This window comes from Coregonus lavaretus, assembly GCF_964263955.1.
Source record: "Coregonus lavaretus genome assembly, contig: HAP1_SCAFFOLD_3924, whole genome shotgun sequence".
NCBI classification, from domain to species: domain Eukaryota; kingdom Metazoa; phylum Chordata; class Actinopteri; order Salmoniformes; family Salmonidae; genus Coregonus; species Coregonus lavaretus.
Window position 1 is genome coordinate 23152 of NW_028157592.1, and position 7717 is coordinate 30868.

The window sequence follows — 7717 nt, forward strand, 5'->3', positions numbered from 1 at the left end:
CCTCTTCTCTGGATCTCAGTTGGGGGGAAAACAGGGAAAACACCTCTTCTCTGGATCTTGGATGGGGGAAAACAGGGAAAACACCTCTTCTCTGGATCTCAGGTGGGGATAAAACAGGGAAAACACCTCTTCTCTGGATCTTGGATGGGGGAAAACAGGGAAAACATCTATTTTCTGGATCTCAGGTGGGGGGGAAAACAGGGAAAACACCTCTTCTTTGGATCTCAGATGGGGAAAACAGGGAAAACACCTCTTCTTTGGATCTCAGATGGGGAAAACAGGGAAAACATCTCTTCTCTGGATCTCAGATGGGGAACACAGGGAAAACACCTCTTCTTTGGATCTCAGATGGGGAAAACAGGGAAAACATCTCTTCTCTGGATCTCAGATGGGGAAAACAGGGAAAACATCTCTTCTCTGGATCTCATATGGGGGGAAAACAGGGAAAACACCTCAGAGCAGCAGAAGAAGCCTCACTCACAGATATGTCTGCATTTCTACTACACTATCCCTGATGCAGTGAAAAAATAAAAATAATTCTAAGCTTTATGCAACATTTTTTTGAGTGCGGACACATTATACCTTTAGTTTGTCTGTAAAAAAAAGTTTTGGGGCAAATTTAAAAGCAGTTTGCATGTGGATTGGGTTGGATTGTACTCTGAAAGTGAGAGCGTTGAGAGGATGATTTTGAGAATAGAATAGGTGATCTCTGAACGTTCTGGTCAGGAAAGAGGATGACAAATGACTAAAATGGTACCAAAACCCACGCTATCAATCAATGTCTGCTACCACCCACATGGAAAGGTGCTGTTACATCTAAGCCAAGCCAGCTGAAACTGGGTCCCTCAATCATGTTTATGGCAGCAACTGGAGACACAACTGAAAGAGCTGCATTTCACTGTAATCTTCACAAAACAGATTGACACAGAAGCACACAGCACTGAAGCCAATTCCACTTTGATAAAACCTCTTATCGTTACATATGGTTATGCTTTTCATTCTCACCAGTCTCCAATTGGCTCACTCGACAAACCTCTCCATTTCCCAGGAAATCTTCCCCCAGATCACTGAATGTGTTCTGTGTCAGTCAACTCACCTTGTAAAATTAAGGATAATAAATAAGAAATTATAAAACAAAGCCCACTCATGGAACGTGTGCTTTCAGAGGTTTGTTTAGCAGATGGCCTATTCTATTTATTTACTGTATGTATAAGGTAGTGTTTCCTTACAAAGAGTAGAGTAAAATATGCATCTGAGACTGGGTATATGTCTCCGAGCACATCCATCCATTCCTGTAACGTCCAGAAGGGGGAAGTTTACATTTTCCATCACAACAAGTGTGGTTGTCATCGTAAAAAGTGGTTACTAAGCAACTGCTTCCTGGCTTCTCGATCAGTCGACTGTTGCAGGCATGTGAGGCTCTCTCTCTGACAAACACACACACACACACACACACACACACACACACACACACACACACACACACACACACACACACACACACACACACACACACACCATACTGTCTTATGAGGATTTTCTCAACGTGTCACTAATAGGTTAAACTCACAGAATCTTAATCTAATATGATTGAGAGCACCCGATAGATGTATTACAAAAACTACTTTTCCCATCGCTTGAATCACATTTACAATTTAAACCACTTCCATGACATGTGCTGCACGCACTTGGGGCCAAAGACACATGTGGAGTTATAGTAAAGTGGGTAGGCCTATCTGTCCATTATCTGGGGGCCTGTAGTGGGCATTCTGGGAAATAAATGCTGACAATATGCAGAGCCTCCGGAAAGTATTCAGACTCCTTGACTTCTTCCACATTTTGTTAGGTTACAGCCTTATTCTAAAATTGATTAAATTGTTTTTTTCCCTCATCAACCTACACACAATACCCCACACTTTTGCTAATTTACAAGTAAAAAAAAAAAGGAAATATCACATTTAGAATAAGTATTCAGAGTGCTTTGTTAAAGCACCTTTGGCAGCGATTACAGCCTCAAGTCTTCTTGGGTATGACGCTACAAGCTTGGCACTCCTGTATTTGAAGAGTTTCTCCCATTCCTCTCTGCAGATCCTCTCAAGCACTGTCAGGTTGGATGGGTGTCGCTGCACAGCTATTTTCAGGTCTCTTCAGAGATGTTCGATCAGGTTCAAGTCCGGGCTCTGGCTGGGCCACTCAAGGACATTCAGAGACTTGTCCCGAAGCCACTCCTGCGTTGTCTTAGCTGTGTGCTTAAGGTGGTTGTCCTGTAGGTGAACCTTCGCCCCAGTCTGAGGTCCTGAGTGCTCTGGAGCAGGTTTTCATTAAGGATCTCTCTGTACTTTGCTCCATTCACCTTTGCCTCGATCCTGACTAGTCTCCCAGTCCCTGCCGCTGACAAACATCCCCACAGCATGCTGCCACTACCATGCTTTGCTGTAGGGATTGTGCCAGGTTTCCTCTAGATGTGATGCTTGGCATTCAGGCCAAAGAGTTCAATCTTGGTTTCATCAGACCAGAGAATCTTGTTTCTCCTGGTCTGAGTCCTTTAGGTGCCTATTGGCAAACTCCAAGCAGGCTGTCATGTGTCTTTAACTGAGGAGTGGCTTCCGCTGGCCACTCTACCATAACATAAAGGCGTGATTGGTGGAGTGCTGCAGAGATGGTTGTCCTTCTGGAAGGTTCTCCCATCTCCACAGAGGAAATCTAGAGCTCTGTCAGAGTGACCATCGGGTTCTTGGTCACCTCCCTGACCAAGGCCCTTCTCCCCCGATTGCTCAGTTTGGCCGGGCGGCCAGCTCTTGGAAGAGTTTTGGTGGTTGCAAACTTCTTCCATTTAAGAATGATGGAGGCCACTGTGTTCTTGGGGACCTTTGATGCTGCAAATTTTTTGGTACACTTCCCCAGATCTCTGCCTCGACACAATCCTGTCTCAGAGCTCTACGGATATTTCCTTCGACCTCATGGCTTGGTTTTTGCTCTGACATGCACTGTCAACTGTGGGACCTTGTATAGACAGGTGTGTGCGTTTCCAAATCATGTCCAATCAATTGTATTTACCACGGGTAAATCAAGTTGTAGAAACATCTCAAGGATGATCAATGGAAACAGGATGCACCTGAGCTCAATTTCGAGTCTAATAGCAAAGGGTCTGAATACTTATGTAAATAAGTTATTTCTGTTTTTAATTTTTAATACATTTTTACCGCCTTGATTCAGTCAGTCTTATGTAGCAAAATTTGAAATTGTGTTTTTTACATTGGATAAAAGTAGAGACTGAGAGCTACAACATGGTATATCATATACTGCATTTAAGAGAACAATGGGAAAGTAATTCTGCTTTGAAAGTTGATAAACTTGTAATCTCACTTTTGAGCAAATGGCCTTTGAATGTTTTGGTACCAACTGAAGAGCTCTTCTTTGTCTACAGCCATTCAGCATCGTTCACACCCTCTTAAGCTTTAGCCCCACCCATCTCGTTTCGCTCTCAGAGCCTTCAGAGCGCACACTTGACGCTCTGGCCGATGAGTAGGGTTGATCCGAGCGTTCTGACCTCACAACGGCAGTCAAGCATCCGAGCTAACTGGCTAACATTGGCTAGCTTGCTAGCTACTTCCAGGCACAAAATTGGGATAATGGTTAATTGTTTACCTCTGGATAACATGAAAGCAACCTAACCAGCACCCCACTGACCATTTTACTTGCCCTAGCAGAGCTGGTTAGGCTGTTTTGATGTTATGCAGAGCATTGGTGAATGTAACTGTGCTGCTGGCAACAATTTAATTAAGTTTTTTTGCCGACGTTTACTGACACCGGCCATATTCAACGGGTATTGTGCATTCGTAAATTTCTCAGTTATTTTGGGCTCTGGCATACTGAATTTACGAACGCACCCGAAATGGTTACTTGCATAGTGGAGTATTTTGTTAAGACATGTAGCTACAGTGGATATAAAACGTCTACATAACCCTGTTAAAATGGCAGGTTTTTGTGATGTAAAAGAATGAGACAAAGATAAATCATGTCAGAACTTTTTCCACTGTTAATGTGACCTATAATGTGAACAATTCAATTGAAAAAATAAACTGAAATCTTCGAGGGGAAAAAATGACAAATAAAAACCTTACAATAACCTGGTTGCATAAGTGTCTTATAACTGGGGATTTGGCTGTGTTCAGAATTAACCAATCACATTCAAACTCATGTTAAATAGAAGTATTTACACACCTGCCATCATTTAAAGTTCAGCTGTTCTAGTAGGATTTTCCTGACATTTTCTTAGTTGCATCTCAGAGCAAAAGCCATGGTCCGCAGAGAGCTTGCAAGGCATCAGAGGGATCTCATTGTTGAAAGATATCAGTCAGGAGAAGGGTACAAAATAATTTCCAAAGCATTACATATACCAGGGAACACAGTGAAGACAGTCATCATCAAGTGGAAAAAATATGGCACAACAGAGACATTACCAAGAACTGGATGTCCCTCCAAAATTTATGAAAAGATGAGAAGAAAACTGGTCAGGGAGGCTTCCAAAAGGCCTACAGCAACATTAAAGGAACTGCAGGAATTTCTGGCAAGTACTGGCTGTGTGCTACATGTGACAACAATCTCCCGTATTTTTCATATGAATGGGCTATGGGGTATGGTGGCAAGACGGAAGCCTTTTCTTACAAAGAAAAACATCCAAGCCCGGCTGAAGTTTGCAAAAACAAACATCAAGTTCCCCAAAAGCACATGGGAAAATGTGTTATGGTCTGATGAAACCAAGGTTGAACTTTTTGGCCATAATTCCAAAAGGTATGTTTGGCGCAAAAACAATGAACAGTTCCAAATACCAGGCAATTTTGGCACAAAACCTTCAGGCGTCTGTTAGAAAGCTGAAGATGAAGAGGAAGTTCACCTTTCAGCACGACAACGACCCAAAGCACACATCCAAATCCACAAAAGCATGGCTTCACCAGAAGAAGATTAACATTTTGGAATGGCCCAGTCAGAGCCCAGACCTGAATCCAATTGAACATCTCTTGGGTGATCTGAAGAGGGCTGTGCACAGGAGATGTCCTCGCAATCTGACAGATTTGGAGCGCTTTTGCAAAGAAGAGTGGGCAAATATTGCCACGTCAAGATGTGCCATGCTAATAGACTCCTACCCAAAAAGACTGAGTGCTGTAATAAAATCAAAAGGTGCTTCAACAAAGTATTAGTTTAAGGGTGTGCACACTTATGCAACCAGGTTATTGTGAGTTTTTTATTTTGTATTTTTCCCCCTCAAAGATTTCAGTTTGTTTTTCAATTGAATTGTTCACGTTATAGGTCACATTAAAGGTGGAAAATGTTCTGACATGATTTATCTTTGTCTCATTCTTTTACATCACAAACACCTGGCATTTTTTATATCCACTGTAGCTATACTTATATCCGAACTTGTTCTCTAGCAAATTAGTAAGATTGTCTCAACCAATGTTCAATAATGTCCTTTTCCCCTTTATTCAGATTACAACCTCTCACTTTCAGTTATTTTAAAAGGAAATCATCTCCCAAATATCACTACTTCTAAAACAAGCCATAGAAAGTTGGTTGCAATTTCAATTTAATCCTCCGGAAACGACAGAACAAATAATGCAACAACTATTGTGGTTAAACTCAAATATACTAATTGATAAAAAACCATTATTTTTAAACAAGGTATAATCTTCGTGAATAATATCATAGGAGTTATGTCGCACATGCAGCTAACAAAAACATATGGAAATGTCTGCTCTACCCAAAATTACAACCAAATAATTGCATCATTACCGCATAAATGGAAGAGGAAAGTGGAAGGGGGGAAAAAGTAAGGAACTTGTCTGTCGGCCCTTCATTAAAGAACATAATTGGTTAAAGAAAATTGTGATAAATAAAAAAGTATACCAGTTTCATTTAAGGACCAAAGGATTGACAGCTGTCCCATATAGATTGTGCCTCTCTATACACCAAGTCACTTGGTTCTGTCATATCCTCACATGGTCTCTCCTATCAATGCTACGCAGACGACACACAATTAATCTTCTCCATTCCCCCTTCTGATAACCAGGTGGCGAATCGCATCTCTGAATGTCTGGCAGACATATCAGTGTGGATGACGGATCACCACCTCAAGCTGAACCTCGGCAAGACAGAGCTGCTCTTCCTCCCGGGGAAGGACTGCCCGCTCCATGATCACGCCATCACGGTTGACAACTCTGTTGTGTCCTCCTCCCAGAGTGCGAAGAGCCTTGGCGTGACCCTGGACAACACCCTGTCGTTCTCCACTAACATCAAAGCGGTGACCCGATCCTGTAGGTTCATGCTCTACAACATTCGCAGAGTACGACCCTACCTTACACAGGAAGCGGCACAGATCCTAATCCAGGCACTTGTCATCTCCCGTCTGGATTACTGCAACTCGCTGTTGGCTGGGCTCCCTGCCTGTGCCATTAAACCCCTACAACTCATCCAGAATGCTGCAGCCCATCTGGTGTTCAACCTTCCCAAGTTCTCTCACATCACCCCGCTCCTCCGCACACTCCACTGGCTTCCAGTTGAAGCCTGCATCTGCTACAAGACCATGGTGCTTGCCTACGGAGGTGTGAGGGGAATGGCACCTCCGTACCTTCAGGCTCTGATCAGTCCCTACACCCAAACGAGGGCATTGCGTTCATCCACCTCTGGCCTGCTGGCCTCCCTACCTCTGCGGAAGCACAGTTACCGCTCAGCCCAGTCAAAACTGTTCGCTGCTCTGGCACCCCAATGGTGGAACAAGCTCCCTTACGACGCCAGGACAGCGGAGTCACTCACCACCTTCCGGAGACACTTGAAACCCCACCTCTTTAAGGAATACCTGGGATAGGATAAAAGTAATCATTCTACCCTCCCCCTACCCCACCTCCCACAAAAAATAATAATATATATATTATATATATATATATATATATATATATATATATATATATATTGTAAAGTGGTTGTCCCACTGGCTACCATAAGGTGAATGCACCAATTTGTATGTCGCTCTGGATAAGAGCGTCTGCTAAATGACGAAAATGTACATGTAAATGTAAATGTAAATTACAATCTATCTGGAATATTAAAGCTGATCTACCCCCTAAAAAATTAAAAAATTAAAAAATAATGAAAAAAAAGACATGTAGCTAGCCAGGTAAACAATGAACCTAGCTAGGTAAACAACGTGTCAAATTTTACACGTAACGTCATCTAGCGAGCCAGCCAGCTGTTAGTTATTTAGGCACATGAAAGTTCACATTCCAGAAGGCATTTCTGTCAAAAAACGCATTTTGATTAAAAAAAAAAGTTGACATTCAAATGGCTCTGCTGTGAAATAGTGACCCGCGACATACGCCTAGTTTCCTGAAACAAGTCACATTTTCAGAAATTTCTAAAAACCTGTTTTCACTTTGTCATTATGGGGTATTGTGTATAGATTGCTGAGGATTTTTTGTTTACTTAATCAATTTTAGAATAAAGCTGTAACGTAACAAAATGTGGAAAAAGTCAAGGGGTCTGAATACTTTCCGAAGGCACTGTATAGGCCTATGCTTGGTTGTAAAACTATAGTGTTTAGTGTGAGAAATGGTCCAGGTGTGAAAAAACGGTATTGCTTAACCATTTAGGAACAAGAATCAGACTAGGCTTACCTGACATAGACAGTATCTTATTTCAGTCAATACCTCCCCTTTAAGCA